Source organism: Mauremys reevesii, linkage group 1 (genome assembly GCF_016161935.1).
Source record: "Mauremys reevesii isolate NIE-2019 linkage group 1, ASM1616193v1, whole genome shotgun sequence".
Taxonomy (NCBI): domain Eukaryota; kingdom Metazoa; phylum Chordata; order Testudines; family Geoemydidae; genus Mauremys; species Mauremys reevesii.
The window spans coordinates 15,609,715-15,625,971 of record NC_052623.1 but is presented as its reverse complement, the minus strand read 5'-3'; the positions used below and the strand labels follow the sequence as shown (position 1 = coordinate 15,625,971).

At 51.0% G+C, this 16,257-nt stretch overlaps 1 long non-coding RNA gene across 2 annotated transcripts; it reads left to right on the top strand.

Annotated features, from left to right (window-relative positions):
- The first annotated feature begins 3,097 nt into the window (after positions 1 to 3,097).
- Positions 3,098 to 15,407, top strand: LOC120390949. Of its 2 annotated transcripts, none has more exons than XR_005591182.1 (3): positions 3,098 to 3,200; positions 6,394 to 6,577; positions 13,082 to 15,407. It is a non-coding gene; the product is annotated as an uncharacterized LOC120390949 (long non-coding RNA). The 2 variants fall into 2 exon arrangements; XR_005591183.1 differs by lacking the exon at positions 3,098 to 3,200 and adding an exon at positions 3,263 to 3,322.
- Positions 15,408 to 16,257: the final 850 nt, after the last annotated feature.

The window sequence follows — 16,257 nt, the reverse complement described above, 5'->3', positions numbered from 1 at the left end:
GAACTTTGAGATCTACTAATGAAAATCTCTATAGATGTGGGTCAGATCCTTCTCTCAGTTACTCTGGTATAATGGATCCCAACGAAGTTACTCTGGATTTATGTCCTGCTAAGATCAGAATCTGTTCCACTGCGGCGATAAGGAGTTTGAATAATTAGAAGTGACAAAGATCTTCTAAAAATAGGTATTGATAAATATCAAGTTAGTGAATTGTTGGAAAATGTAAACATGTCTGAATGAATGGTTCTGAAGGATAATCCTTTCAGAGAGTCGTATCTATCAGTCATGTTCTTATAGGAGCAACCATCACACTAAGACCGGAACACCTCTGATCTCTCTGTCTGAGAAATCAACAAAAATTGCACATGGGGTGAAAACCAGAAAACGTCAAGTAAAAAACAGCTGCCACAAACTTACAAATATCCAGATGCATTATCCAGACTCTCAGTTACCCTGTCTAATTTATTACGTCTAGGCTCTTCCTCTGAGCCCATCATTGTGGTATCTGAGTGCCTAAGAAATTAGAGAGCACAGAAGGTGTTCTTCTAATATCTAACACTATATAGATGAACCAAGTATATTGTCTTCTCTGTATCTAGCTTTGTTGTGTTTATGTACTGAAAGGCCATGGAGGTGCAGGGGAGTTACTAATGCTACACATTAGTAGCACCACAACAGGCCAGCAGCAAGGTGAACGTGATAGAAATGGGGGCGGGGAGGGGAGGGGACAAACCCAGCCACCTGCTGGCAACCCGAAGGCAAATGGAATTTGTTCCCAGCAGTTGTGAAAAGCCAACCAACTTTTATGCCCATCATTTGTGACAATTTAGTTCACAACTACGTCTAATCATCTTCAACTCCCTCTTCAAAAAAAATTAGATGTTTTGAGAGGAGGACGGTAAAACCATGCCTGATGGAGTCTCCAGAACAAGGTGCGGGGAACCCAAATAAAACAACAGGCATAGCTGCAGACAGGAGATTATTTTCCTCTTTCTCTCCATTTGCTTCCCCTCAGGATCCATCCTCACAATATCCCAGAATTCCACCTATTCCAGATGTGCAAAAAACGTGCTTAGAGGGGCCACGAAAGCAGTGTTTTGAAAGATAATCCAGATCAGAGCTGGATTAGCAAAGACACATCCCCTGGCCCATCTGCCTGAATGGCATGCTGCCTGTAAATTGGTTGGATCCATGCCCTAGAGCACATGTGCCAGGAAGTGATGGGATTAGACAAACGGCCTTCATGATGCTGTGAATACCCTTCCTTCGGTAACCCCGAAAGGCCTTCCTTTCAGCCAGTGCTGGCCCCTTGGTAGACATCCCTGTGCACTCGATCACATCTGCTGATGTTTGTAAGTGCTCCAAAAAAGAGAACTCTTACCACTTATAGAATCATAGGGCTGGAAGGGACCTCGAGAGGTCATCTAGTCCGGTCCCCTGCACCCATGGCAGGACTAGTATTATCTAGACCAGGGGTTCTCGAACATCTGTCACTGCCACCCCCTTCTGACAACAAAAATTACTACAGGACCCCAGGAGGGGGGGACCAAAGCCTGAGCCCACAGCAGGTGGATGGGGGGGTAAGGGGACCTGTAACCTGAGCCCTGCCACCCAATGCTGAAGCCTTCGGGTTTTGGTACCGGGTAGTGGGGCTCTGGGTGGTGGGACTTGGGCTTCAGCTTCAGCCCTGGGGCCCAGCATGTCTAATGCCAGTCCTGGCAACCCCATTAAAATGGGGTCCTGACCCACAGTTTGAGAACCACTGATCTAGACCACCCCGACGGGTGTTGGACACTTGTGATTTCTTAAAAAACAGGCTGCATTGAATGATGTGGAAGATCATGCAGGAAGATCAGCAGTGTACATCTTTCAGTAGCACTGTATAAAGACACAGACCCATGGAAAACAATCACGTAACAAACAAACTGCATCAGGAAAGGGTGAATCCACCATCCTGGATTGGTGAGCAACCAGTGGGGGTGGCATCATTCCAGACTGTGACCAAGAGAGAGTATGCAGTGCACTTACACCTGGGGCTCAGGAAGCGAGCGGTTCCCTCAGGCAGGCGATGCCGTGGAGTGTGAGGTGGGGGTGGCAGGCGTGGCGCGGGACCTGGGCGCGCTCGCGCCTGCATGCCTGCGGGAGTCCACCAGACCGACACCCCTCCGCGGGACCCGCGAACCCTCTGGTTTCGCTTTCGCCTGGTTCCGGCTCCGGCGGGCGTCCACAGCTGACTGCAGAAGGTCCGCCGCCGCCGCCCGCCCTGCCCCCAAAAATGCCGCCGCCGGCGCCGGCACGCTAGAGAAGTGAGATGTTGCTCATGGACTGTGGGCCTCAGAAACTGCCTGGCTGGCTGGAATGAGCTGATTTCACCTACTTGCCACAATCGACCCTTGGAGACACGCAGAGCAACACAGCATATTGTTAGAGCCACTGTTTCAAGCCTGGAAACACTGGCTGGAGGGCAAGCGGGCGACGAAAAACCTTTAGAGGAGGCTGGCTGGGCTGCCATTGCCACTTGCATTCCCCTCCTGCCAGTTCCCCTCCCGCCTGCAGGCTCTCCCTGAGCCGTCCCCAGCTGATGTAAATCCTTGTAACTCCATTGATTTCAATGGACTTACACCAGTTACACCTACTGAGCATCTGGCCCCACACTAGCTAGGATAAAAATGGCAAGGGCTCCGGGCCCTCATGCTTCAGGACACAAACCAACCCTCAGTTTGGATCAGGTACAAAGGTCCCCTCTCCCCCAATCTCCAGCTGTCTAGGTGCTCTCCGCAGGCTTGGTACCTTTCTCTGAAGCAGCTGATACAGGCCAGGGTTGCAGCCAGGATCCCGGATCCCAAGGGAGAGTCTGTTCCAATATGGATGTTTCTAACTGGGAGATAATGATGCAGCCCTGAGTCTAACTGCCACAGACAGGACATAACCGGGTGATCACCTGCTCCTGCCTGGAAGGGCTTAAAACAGGGGGAAAAGCTGGGCTGATTGGGGAAACAGCCTCAGCTGTGGCCACGCCCCAAACAGACCCAGCTGGCCCTATAAAGGGCAGGGAAGCCAGGACCTGAGACAGTCTCTCTCTGCTGTCAGTGAGTGAGTGAGTGAGTGAGTGACCGACCGACAGACCGGCTCAGGGTACCTAGAGTGAGGCAGAGCTGGGGAGCTCCAGGCTGCAGGGCCTTGTCCAAGGCCCCATAGAGGTACTGGGCTGCAGAGAAAGGCAGCAGGTCCAACCCAACCTTGCCAGGGATGAGTGGCTGACACTGCAGCCTGCCCCAGGGAGCGGGGGCTAGCTGGTGACTGGCAGTAGCCTGTGACTGAGGTGAGATGGGGATAGGGGATTCCCTGGGGAGGGGAGACCCTAAGAGTGAGGGGCTACTGCCAGGGGCAGCACCCCAGATAACCAGGCACTGGGGTCTGAGAGGGACATGGGGCCAGAAACAAGTGGGACACCGGCCTGTAGAGGGTGCCCAGGCTGGAAAAGAGCTACTTCCCTGAGACGACCAGCAGGAGGCACTGCAGGGGTGAGTCCCGCATGTTTACGCAGGAGAAACTGAAAGGCCTTTAAACTTGAGTCAGTGGCTGCATAGCAGTTGCACCCTGGAAGGTGAATGGGGAATTCCACCACCAAAGCCTGAATTCAGCTACATGTATAGGGCCAAACTAATCCCTGTTGTAATGCCATTGAAGCCAGGGGAGATAGAGCCAGGTTGGCCCATGCTGCAGGAGGCAGGAGAGGGTTTTTGCCCCTAGGGGTTCACTCCAAGATGTTGACATATCAAGGCTGTGTCTATACAATGCAAGTATCTCACTCCAATAGGCTCGTAATGTCACGGTCTTCTCTATGGTGCTTCTGCAGGAGGAATTAGTGAGGGAGCCATAAACACATAGCAGGGTAAGGTAAGCAGCAGATCATAGAGCGAGAGTCTGACCTCTTTGGTCAATCTGTATGAGAAATAGGGCCAGACCTCATCTGCTGAACCAATAGGTTCCACAATTTATGCCAAAGAACATCCACTGATCAAAACACTCTTACATCTGCTGGCCATGTCTGTCACCGAGACTTATTCCTGCCAGCACCTGGCATCCCCTTTCTTTCATCCGCTCTCCCAGCTGGAACCAGATGTGGCTGAGATCAAAACAGTCCCATCAGATCTGGGTTAGTGATGTCACCGGGGATTATGATATTGGCAGATCACAGCTTTTCTAAGGCTTGTCGCAACTTGTTTCATAATGGCCCCGATGAAACGACGCCCCAGGAACTGCGCTTTCATTTGAGATACCTGCTGTCATGGGCCAGTGCTTCCTGCACTCATCTGGGAAAGCCTCGGGCTTGGGGGGAGTTCCAGTTCCAAGCTATAGCCAAGCTTCAGGAAGCCTGCTCCTTTCTTTTTGCCCGGCCAGTTTTGCTCCTCTCCCATCTCTTCCTCCCTTTGCCAGCGGGTGTCTTGTGCCCCCAGCATGCTAGGAGGGAGTAGTTCCTGTGCTCAGGAGAACACAGGTGCTCCTTCTGTCTTCCCCTTGCCCATTCACACAAGAGCCTGGTTCAATCTACAGTAGCCCTTAGTTAAGAGTTTGCAGTGAGTTATGGGTAAAGTCTGTGTTTTCAGACGAAAGCTGCTATGTAAATGCAATAGATGCTGCTTATTAGCTCACAGATTTGGGGCCAGAATTCTAAACTCTGGCCCCCATTTTTGTGCTTGCAATTACTTGCTGGCTCCATTAGCATCTCTGAATAACCAATTTGTAGGTGAATGCAGGGAATTAGATATATAAATGACCTAAATTGCACCCACAAGCAATCACAGGGGCAAAATTTGTGTCTGTTTGAAAATTGGACCTTGAAATGCACCTGACACCAGCTGCAAATCAATTCCTTAGATACCTAAACTGATCCAAATTGCATTTGGGAAATTGCCATCATAATAAACAGGAGTCTGGTTCAGTGAGTCTAAAACTCTGACCCACAGCGGGGAAAGTGTGATTAAAAACTTGTAGGATTCCTCTGAAGACACCACTTACAAGTGTTCCTGAAGGTCTCTTACACTTGTTCCAAACAAAATGAAAAAGCTACCGAATGAAACCAAAAGTCAAAAGGGAGAAACTTTCTGTCTCCTACGCATTTCACTCTGCAGCTCTTGCTGTCACTGGGTGGATAAATCAACGTGCCACCGCCGTGCACAGCTATTTCAGATGAACAAATCTTTATGGCTAATCGCAGGAACATAATATTTTTAAACCAATGCAATGCCCCAGTCAACTTTGCATCTATATGCCGCATTGCTGACATCACTCCGGTCATCCATAAAATATGACGTTCAGCAAACCGCGGCGTTTGATTCAGACAAACAGTTCCTAGCGATCAGCTTTCGCCATCCTCTTGCATTCTGGATCTCCCAACTCCCACTGTGCCCACACTATTGCGTTATGCCACAAGGACATGGCTGCAGATGGCGTATGCTAGTCAGCTCTTTCTGCTGCCCTGTGCCTCATTCCAAAGCGTATCACTCATTTGACACTCAGCTGTGCCTCTGTCTCACACTGACGTGCTGGTATCTCATGGCTTCTTTTACTGTCACCTGCAATGTGGAACCTTGAAACTGAGGTTACACCTGAGAGAGGTTAAAGGCAAGACCCCACCCAGGGCCGCTGAGAGCGGGTTCAGGCCCTGGTGAAACATTTTTTTCGGGGCCCCCAGAAAGGGCGGACTGGATAAACAGGGCCGATGAAGCCGGGCCCTGGGCCCTTGGCCCCCTTCCAGACTGCCAGGCCCTGGTAATTTGTACTGGCTTCCTCCCCCGCTCTCGTTGGCCCTGACCCCACCGTCATGTCAAGCTTCCACCTCTGCTACTTATTTCTGTGGCTCTAATTTTACATGCCAAAGAGGTCAGTGGTGGGAATTTGGAGCTGCAGTGAAGCCAATGGTGAATTTGGCCCCTTGCATTTGTTCTCCGGGTTCACGAGCTAGCCCTCCTTGTCCTTAAAACTCTCAGTGGGGCTGGCTTTAGCCCTCTGCCCCTCCCACTCCCTCCCAGCCCCTCACTTTTCCATCCTACGATTCCAGTCCTGTTGGCACAATAGCCTTCTCCCCGGCAGTGTTTGCCATCTGGAACAGCCTTCCTGAGTCTCTCTCTGTTTCACCAGCTCTCTGACGCTTTACAAACCTTGTCTGAAAACATCTCTTCTGTCCCTTGTTTGTACCCCAATCTTTTCTCCTGTGCGAGTGGCCCTGTGACAGATCATTGGCATGTCTTTGCCATGCATTGTCTTTCTAGTGCTGTTTTCTGTCACTTACACCATATACCACCATTAGTCTTGTATGGGAAAGCATTCTGGGATACCGCTGGGGGTGGCAAAGGATGCTCTCTCGTAACCTTTGTTCTCATTTTTTAGGCTCTGCATACAGCCTGCGGAAGTTGAGAAAACTTTGACCGGGACAGGAGTTATATGGACGTTCCTTGAGGTTCTGAAAGTAATTTGTGACACCCTCTCTTGTGGGGAGAGAAGAAAAAGTACACCCGGCTCTACCCCGATATAACACTGTCCTCGGGAGCCAAAAAATCTTACCGCGTTATAGGTGAAACCGCGTTATATTGAACTTGCTTTGATCCGCCGGAGCGTGCAGCCCCCCCCCCCGAGCACTGCTTTACCGCGTTATATCCGAATTTGTGTTATATCGGGTCACGTTATATCGGGGTAGAGGTGTATAGACTAACTTATTTTTGTTTCACCCTCCTCCATAAGTTCTATAGAATTTAGTAGGAATAAACCCAATAAGGGGTCTTTCAAAAGTGCTTTGAACCCTATGGAATTATATTCCTGCTATATACCCGCTATAGAGTTTTTAACCCATCCAGGTGAATGGGGTGTCATGCTGGGAAGTTTTGGAATATATGTTATGGAATTCTGTTACATGCCCATACAACCCTCTTGGATTAGTCCCTAATACATTTGATAGGACTCTTCTCTGGGAGCAGAATGCAAAAATCCTGGCCTAGTGGGGCTGCACACAGGACTCCTAGTTGTAGCCTAGACTCTGCCACTGACTCCCTTTGTGACCTTAGCCAAGTCATTTGACCTCTAATCCCTCAGTTTCACCATCTGTAAAATGGGGTTAATAATTCTGGTTTTGTGCGGCTGGAAAGTGCCAGGGGAATGGGAAGCATTAACATTAGTGGTTCCTACAAATCTCTTGCAACCCCTCCAGTTCCAGCTTACCAGGTAACCTCACAGCAGGGGTTGGTGGAGACAGCAGATAAGAGAAGCTTGAATAATAGATGCAGAGTGGGGGGAAGTGGCTGACAGTGCACTGATTACAGGTGGCAGAGATGAGATGGGTAAACTGGGGTGGGGAATTGGCAAGGGTGGCAGATGCTCTGTGGAGCTGGGCTGGCATCCGCTAAGGGTCAGACGCCAGCAGAGGAGGAAAGAAGGGAACTGGCTGGAGCCCTGCACTGAGAAGAACGGCAGAGAGAACTGGAGCAACTGGAGGGGCTGGGTAAGCTGAGATCATGGCGGTAGTTAGGGGTCCAGCAGGACAGGCCTTGCGGACAAGGACAGTTGTGCTGATGTGTCTTGAGCTGTAGGGTTTGTGTGGCGGAGGGGCGGAGGAGCCAGAGCAGCATTCGGAACAGGCGGTTGTGTGGAGAGCAGGGACTGAGACCATGAAAGGGAGGGAGCTGCAAGGTGTGTGTGTGTGTATGAGCAGCAGAGCTGCAGGGTGTATGTGTGAGTGGGGGGGAGCAGCATTTTGAACAGGCGGTTGTGTGGAGAGCAGCCACTGAGCCCATGGCGGGGAGGGCGCTGCAGAAATCCAGGCCCGAACGGACAAACGCCTGACTGCGCGATATGCAGCAAAGTGAGACTCTTGTGGCTGCCGCAGAACAACCATGCCATCCCACTGCTGAGCCATATCCCAGGGCTCGGCACATGCTCTGCACCGTGACCCTTTCCTGCCACACTTTAGGGAAGCTGTGGATAAATTGGAGACAGTCTGGAGAAGAGCTAGAAAAATGATAAAAGGTTTAGAAACCCTATCTGTGAGGAAAGGTTAATAAACTGGGCAGGTTTAGTGTTGAGAAAAGAAGACTTGGGGGGACCTGATAATAGTCTTCAGATCTGTTAAGGGCTGTTATAGAGAGGCCGGGGATTGATTGTCCTCCATGTCCACTGAAGACAGGACATGAAGCAATGGGCTTAATCTGCAGCAAGGGAGATTTAGGTTAGTGTGAGTAGGTGAGGCTTTGCCTAGTGGTTAGAGCCTGTGGTGGCAGCCCTGCCTAGCGGTAGGGGGAAAGGGAACCCAGGCCCTCCCACTCCACTGGGTGACAACTCAGGGCATGGGACTCTTGGGCATGGTAAGGAAAGTATCCTTGGGGTGCATCATGGCTGGCAGTTGTCCCTTGACCTGGCCCATGTGCCTCTGCAGGCCGGGGAATCCAGGCTTGGTGCAGCTCTCCTCCTCTTGGCATAGCTCCTCCGATGGTGCAGGTCTGTCTCTCTCTATCTGCCACCTTCCTGGGTGCTGAAGTGACTCCCTTTTAAGCCCCTGCTCCAACTGGAGCATGCTTTGAGCAGGGGGTTGGACTAGATACCTCCTGAGGTCCCTTCCAACCCTGATATTCTATGATTCTATGCCCAGGAGGGCTGCCAGGGCAGGGCTTCCTGGGCCCAGAGCTGTTCCTGCACCCCTATCTCTCCAGAGAGTCTGTTGCTAAAATGCAGCCCCACCAAGACAGCTGCTGCACCAACCAATTCAAATTATGGTGCACCCCTTCCTCAGTTCCTTCCTCGGTGTGCTTCAGCCAGAGGGTCTGACCCTGCAAACCCTGATGGCCGGGACCACGGCTGCCCAGAGGATTCAGGGAGCCTGGGGTCTTCGGTGGTGGGTCCCAGGGCGGAAGGACCCCCCGCCGCGGGTCTTCGGTGCACTTCAGCGGCGGGTCCCAGGGCGGAAGGACCCCCCGCCGCAGGTCTTCGGTGCACTTCAGCGGCGGGTCCCAGAGCGGAAGGACCCGCCCGCCGCCGAATTGCCGCCTCAGACCCGGGGCAAAAGAAGCTCCGGGGGCCTGGGCCCTGCGAGAATTTTCCAGGGCCCCCGAGCAAGTGAAGGACCCTGCTCCAGGGCCCCCGAAAAACTCTCGTGAGGGCCCCTGTGGGGCCCGGGGCAAATTGCCCCACTTGCCCCCCGCTCTGGGCGGCCCTGGCCGGGACTAATTCCAAGGGAGTAATAAGCACTACATATGCCCACCCCGGGAGTGCTCCCAGGATCGAAGTGTTAGAAAAGATGCCATTGGGAGGTTATAGCGTGTCTGTAAAACACAGTGTTCACTACAGAAATAAATAGAGCTTCGATCTGAAGAGAAATCCAATTAGAGATTTACAATGAATGCCACTTGACTCAGAGCGGGGCCTGTGTGAGGAATTTATGCAAATAAGAAATAAAGCACTTCATTAACCCGCCTGGCTCATTTCAAGTGTCAGGTACAGGGGACACTGCTATCTAGGACAGTCCTAGAGCCCGATCCTGGCCAAGTCCCCTTCCAAAGTAAGCCGGGGAACAGCACCTTCTGTAAATTTGTTGGCACTCATATTTTCCATTTGCAACAATATTATCCTTACACTGTGATGATGGAGATTGTCCAGGATTGTTGTTTTGTACCAACTCAGAATCTGATACTGTAGTCTAGGCTTAAAATCAACAGGACCAATATTATGGTTAATACTAATTTCTACTGCTTCTTGGAATTTCAGTGGTTTACATTCTGAGGAGCATAGAATGTCCTTTCCTGCTGAGAGTGCCTCATGATACTCTAACACGGATGAATATGTTCCCCTGCAGAAATCTTGTTTACCAGACATCCTGATAATGGAATTAAAGTAAAATCTCTCTCTGGTTCTGGGGAGGCCAATTCCAGAACATTACCTTCTGGGTTGGGTTATTCTGTACGGGGAAGATGTCTACTGACAGGAAAGAATTGTGGAAAAGGGCAACAAAGTGATAAAGGCTCTTATGGGATAAATTTATGAAGAAATAGCAGTAAATAGGAACTGCCTGGCTAAACAATGACTAGTGAGAAGGGCATAACTGTCTGCAGATCATAGAACTGGAAGGGACCTCGAGAGGTCATCTAGTCCAGTTCCCTGCACTCATGGCAGGACTAAGTATTATCTAGACCACCCCTGACAGGGGTTTGTCCAACCTGCTCTTAAAAATCTCCAGTGATGGACACTTCATAACCTCCCTAAGCAATTTATTCCAGTGCTTAACCACCCTGACAGTTAGGAAATTTTTCCTAATGTCCAACCTAAACCGCCCTTGCTGCAACTTAAGCCCATTGTTTCTTGTCCTATACTCAGAGACTAAGAAGAACAATTTTTCTCTCTCCTTCTTGTAACAACCTCCAGACTAAACAAACCCAATTTGCAATAACAATTTGCATTGCCATAATGCATTTATTGCCATGGTTCCAAAGCCCTTTACAAACACTAAGCCTCACAGTGACCCTTTTATGTATGCAAATATATTTGTTTACAGGTGGGGAAACTGAGGCAGAGAGAGGTTAAATAGTTTGCCCAAAATGTCAAAGCAAGGCCTTTCCCTCCCATCAGTGCAGTCACTTAGCTCCTCTGGGGTATAGACTCATAGAATATCAGGGTTGGAAGGGACCTCAGGAGGTATCTAGTCCAACCCCCTGCTCAAAGCAGGACCAACTAAATCATCCCAGCCAGGCCTTAAAAACCTCTAAGGAAGGAGATTCCACCACCTCCCTAGGTAACTCATTCGAGTGCTTCACCATCCTCCTAATGAATTTCTTTTCCTAATATCCAACCTAAACCTCCCCCACTGCAACTTGAGACCATTACTCCTTGTTCTGTCATCTGGTACCACTGAGAACAGCCTAGATCCATCCTCTTTGGAACCCCCTTTCAGGTAGTTGAAAACAGCTATCAAATCCCCCCTCATTCTTCTCTTCTGCAGACTAAACAATCCCAGTTCCCTCAGCCTCTCCTTGTAAGTCATGTGCCCCCACCCCCGATCATTTTTGTTGCCCTCCGCTGGACTCTTTCCAATTTTTCCACATCCTTCTTGTCATGTGGGGCCCAAAACTGGACACAATACTCCAGATGAGGCCTCACCAATGCCGAATAGAGGGGAATGATCACGTCCCTCGATCTGCTGGCAATGCTCCTACTTATAGCCCAAAATGCCATTAGCCTTTTTGGCAAAAAGGGCACACTGTATGCATCAGGGGTAATATGCATCAGCTTTTTAACAGCACACGGCAACACTGTACAGTTGTTTAGGACAGGAAGTGAAGATATTTTGTGTTTGGAACTGCAGAGGGAATTCAATGAAGCAAGATGTAATTATCCAGGTTGAATTTGGCTGACACCCTTCCTCTTATAAAAAGACCAGTGGGATCTGAAATGACCATATGTGGTCAGGACCTCACTTTTATGTCTCATCCAAGAGGCTGCATTATCAGCAGGGGCGGCTCTAGGTATTTTGCCGCCCCAAGCACGGCAGGCAGGCTGCCTTTTGGCGGCTTGCCTGCGGGAGGTCCCTGGTCCCGCAGTTTTGGCGGCACACCTGTGGGAGGTCCGCCGAAGCCGCGGGACCAGCGGACCCTCTGCAGGCATGCTGCCGAAGGCAGAGCGCCCCCCGTGGCTTGCCGCCCCAGGCACGCGCTTGGCGTGCTGGTGCCTGGAGCCGTCCCTGATTATCAGCAGTGCAGCAACCCCAGAAACATGCTGTGGTATTTACTCAGTGCTGGCTCCGCCGGGGGGAGCGTTACCTACCGAATAACCAGCACCACTCCCTTCAGCACCATGGTGTCCTGTCCCCTCAAAGCACTGTCCCAAATGAGTTTCCAAGAGCTGAGGAGACTGCAGCCAGACATGCCAAACCCACCGAAAAATGCAGAAATTGGGCTTGTTTTTGGCTTAATTGGCTTGTGAGTTGCTTGTTGGCTAGTTTTTGGCTTGTAGTTTGGCTTGTAGCGTGTTGCTGGTTGTAGCTTGCTGCTTCTGTTTTTTGATTGGCTCCCAGCAAGGGGGGGCAAGCAGGGGCAAGCAGGGGCAAGCAGCGGGAAGGGGGGGAGAGAGTCCTGGGTGCACAGTGGGCCCACCACAATCCAGGCTGCACACCGGGTGGATCTAGTCACACAGCCCTGGTCTACACTACGAGTTTAGGTCGAATTTAGCAGCGTTAGATCAATGTAACCCTGCACCCATGCACACGACAAAGCCATTTTTGTCGACTTAAAGGGCTCTTAAAATCGATTTCTGTACTCCTCCCCGATGAGGGGATTAGCGCTGAAATCGACCCTACTGGGTCGAATTTGGGGTAGTGTGGACACAATTAGACGGTATTGGCCTCCAAGAGCTATCCCAGAGTGCTCCATTGTGACCACTCTGGACAGTACTCTCAACTCAGATGCACTGCCCAGGTAGACAAGAAAAGCCTCGCAAACTTTTGAATTCCATTTCCTGGTTGGCCAGCGTGGCGAGCTGATCAGCAGAGGTGACCATGCAGAGCTCATCAGCACAGGTGACCATCGAGTCCCAGAATCACAAAAGAGCTCCAGCATGGACTGAACAGGAGGTACTGGATCTGATCGCTGTATGGGGAGATGAGTCTGTGCTATCAGAACTCCGTTTCAAAAGACGAAATGCCAGAATATTTGAAAAAATCTCCAAGGGCATGAAGGACAGAGGCTATAACAGGGACCCGCAGCAGTGCCGCATGAAACTTAAGGAGCTCAGGCAAGCCTACCAAAGAACCAGAGAGGCAAATGACTGCTCCGGGTCAGAGCCCCAGACTTCTATAAAATCGACCTAATTTCGTAGTGTAGACATACCCATAGAGTGTGAGGTTCTTAGGGACTGGCTTGTTTTGGCCTTGTTTTAAAATGGGACTAGCTTGAGATTTGGCTTATTGCGAAAGTCAGTGCTTATTTACCGCGTGAAAGTTGGCAACTGTCATTGCAGCCCAAGATGGCCTGGCCAAGGACGTTGACATCTGCTCTGCCGGCGAGGGATCACTTTCCAAATTGACAGTGTTTTTGCTTTTTAACAGAAAGATGGAGCTGACGTACATGAATTTCCCTTGGCAGAACCTCCGCGAGTGGCTGCTTCCTTGTCAGATATGATCTATTCGTCTGAGAAGGGAAATACATTTGTGGAACCCACTTGAACTTGACTGCGAGAGACTGTTAAGGCCAGGATTTTATTAATGCGTATTCCTTTTTTTAATTCAATATGTTGACCATTTGCAGTATTTTAACGCAATGTACCAGCGTGGATTTTCCAGTGATAGATTTAATTGAGAGGGAAATGGACATTTTTCACTTACTAAAGTTGTCATGTCCTTTCTGAGACTCTTTCTGTACTTTACCAGCATTCCTGAAGCTTCTCAGCACTGCTGAGAGGAAAGTACATAGGATTGTATCTACCCCTTGAGCTGATCTCTCTGTGCTTACCTTGTGGCCACCTCTGTCATGTCTGATCACTTAGTGACCCGCTGCAATCCCATTGATTTCATTGGAGTTCTGCCAGTGCAACAAAGTGGGCCCATGTCAGCTGGGACACAGAGACGCTAAGGGTTGGATTGTGCTCGGGCAGTCTCCATGTGTACAAGAAGGTAAGGCACAAGGGCCCAGCTCCTTGTGGGTATTTAGGCTTCTCACTTCCATTGAAATCAGTGGGAATTAGCTGCCTAGACACCTTGGTGGGTCTGGGCCAAGAAGCTTCCCCCTGCAGTGGAGCCAGGAACTAATGCAGCGACTGCTTCTTCTGAGGGCCCCGGAGATGCTCGTCGCTGCAAAGCGGGAGGGGGGAAGGACTCGCAGACCCTCACATGCTGGAGCTGGCCAGATGTGCAGGAGGAAGTGTCCAGCATTGGTGTGGAAGCAGACATGCTCCCCATCCTCCCCCGGGGAGCTCCAGGAGGGATTGCACCTCCCACTGCTCTCACTCTGTGTGTGTGTGTGTGTCCGTGTCCCCACAGCACTCCCTAGCTGGCGCTGCACACAACTGAGCCCCAGCTGAATTGTCCAGGATCACACTATTTTCTTGAGCTTTCCCAACTGTACCGCCACCTGCACAGCTCTGTCATGGGGTCCACTCACCCCTAGGGCGCCCCCTGCTGGCCGCTCTGAGGATTAGCTCTTTGCTGCGCCCTCCTCTGGCCATCTCACCACCCGTCATTCTCTCTTACCCTGCACCCTCTCGCTCTCGGAGCTGCCACTTCCTGTTCGTGACCTGGCCCCCGCGGCCAGGTCACTATGGTTCTCCTCTTCCAGGGTATCCAAGTCCTTCAGAGTGAACTGTCCCTGGCAGTCCACTCTCTGCGCCACTTCCCCAGGGGCTGGTAGGGGGGCCCAGGCCCACCCTCTGCTCCGGGTTCCAGCTCAGGAACACACTAATCAGCAGCCAAGCTCTGCCCTACCCCACACTCTGCTGCCTTCCCTGCCTCTCTGGCTCTCCCCCTGCGCTGGGTTTGCCGGCCCAAACTCCCTCCTCCCAGGGAGTGACTGTAGGCTACCTAGCTCAACAGCCCCAGGCACACCTCCCTTCTCCTTCCCTGCCACCCCGTCTGCTCTCATCTCAGCTCCTGGGTTTTATCCAGGCCCCTCTGTTCCTGGCCAGCTAAGCCTCATTTAATCAACCCCTTCTCCCTGGCTCCTCCGCCACGTGCAGCCCGGGGAGTTAATTGGCCCACCTGGCCATCTTAACCCCCTCAAGCCTTGCAGGGGGTGGACGCCCCATCGCAAACTCCAAGCGGGATAACAGCCGTGGATGCTAGAATGGATCGGCCCTCAGCATCTTAACCCCAGCGTCATGTAATCCTGTGCAGAGCACCGGGGCTGACCCACCGGCAGCTTGTGTAGGATAGTGCTCTGTGCCGGTGGTGGTGTAGCAGTGGGACAGCTGAAGAAAAATGCTCGTGTAGACAAGGCCAGTGAGCCAGTGACAGAGCTTGGAATAGAACCCAGGGCTCTTGATCCCTGGCCCACTTGAGCTCCCTTCCAAAGAGTGAGGCTCTTTGTGCAGGGTATTGTAGCAGTCTGTGGCCCATTACTCTCTCACTGCCGTCTGTCCTTCCAGCACATTCAGCGTGAACTCAGGAGGCCTTGCCATGACCCATAAGCTGGATCAGAAAGTGCAGAGCCCTCGCTGGAACCCTGGTGCTTCTCAGCCACGTTTGTCCCAACGCCGGTTATTTACCCGCGTGTCTCGGGCTGTGATTAGTGAGTGTTATTGTGTAATAAACAGCTTTGCTGAAGCATTATTTGCCAGTATTCCCTCTGGCAGAAAAAGTCCCATTCTCCCAGAGAGATGGTGCCGCACCAACCTGCGGACCTAATAGTTTTCATTTGATAGTGCAGTTATTTCATTTTAAAGCCCTGCCAAGTGTATCCGCTGAGATCATCTGTCTTGTGTATTGCTTAAGTGGAAATAAAAATGTCAAGCTGTAGAAGATCAAGACGCTACGTTATTGTGTTTGTTTGTTATACCTCTGCGTTTGATGAGGAATGCTAGAGGCAGCAGGTATATGAGTCTCACCTAAGGACGAACCCGATTCCTCTTCCTGTCCCTGTATTGGTAGAAGGAAGGATAATCTTGTTAATGCACAGGAGTAGGAGGCAGACAGCCTGAATCTGACCCTGGCTCAACCCTAGATGTCCTGGGAGAGCTTGGGCAAATCACTCAGGCCAAAGTTTTCACGTGTCTAAATTGGAGTGCCTTGCTTGAGACCCCGCGGGCCTGATATTCAGAGGCGCTGGGCATCTGCTGCTCCACTTGGCTTCAGCCAGAGTGCTGAATATTTGATTTGGCCCTTCTAAAGACCAGGGCCATGATATCCCATGGTGGGCACCCAAAATCAGTAGCTACTTTAAAAGAGTTTGGCCTTAATCTTTCATGTCCCCAAAACTCAAATGGGGCTAATCCTTCCCCATCTCCCAGGGCAGTTGGGCAGCTTTATTCATTAGTGTTTGTAGAGTACTTTGAGATCCTCAGGTGGAAGGTGCCAGAGGAGAGCAAAGTACCTTCATGGTCCATCACTTGTCATGGGCCAACCTAGCAGCGAAGTGTGCACTAATACTTTGGTCTAATTTCATTTGTTGGGTTTAATGTGTGATTGCTGGGTGGTGTTGGTAGCCTGTGATGGACAGACCAAATCAAATGTGTCCTTTCCGGCCTTAAACTCTATGCTCAGTCCTGTGTTCTCTGCACTAATCATTCTATTTT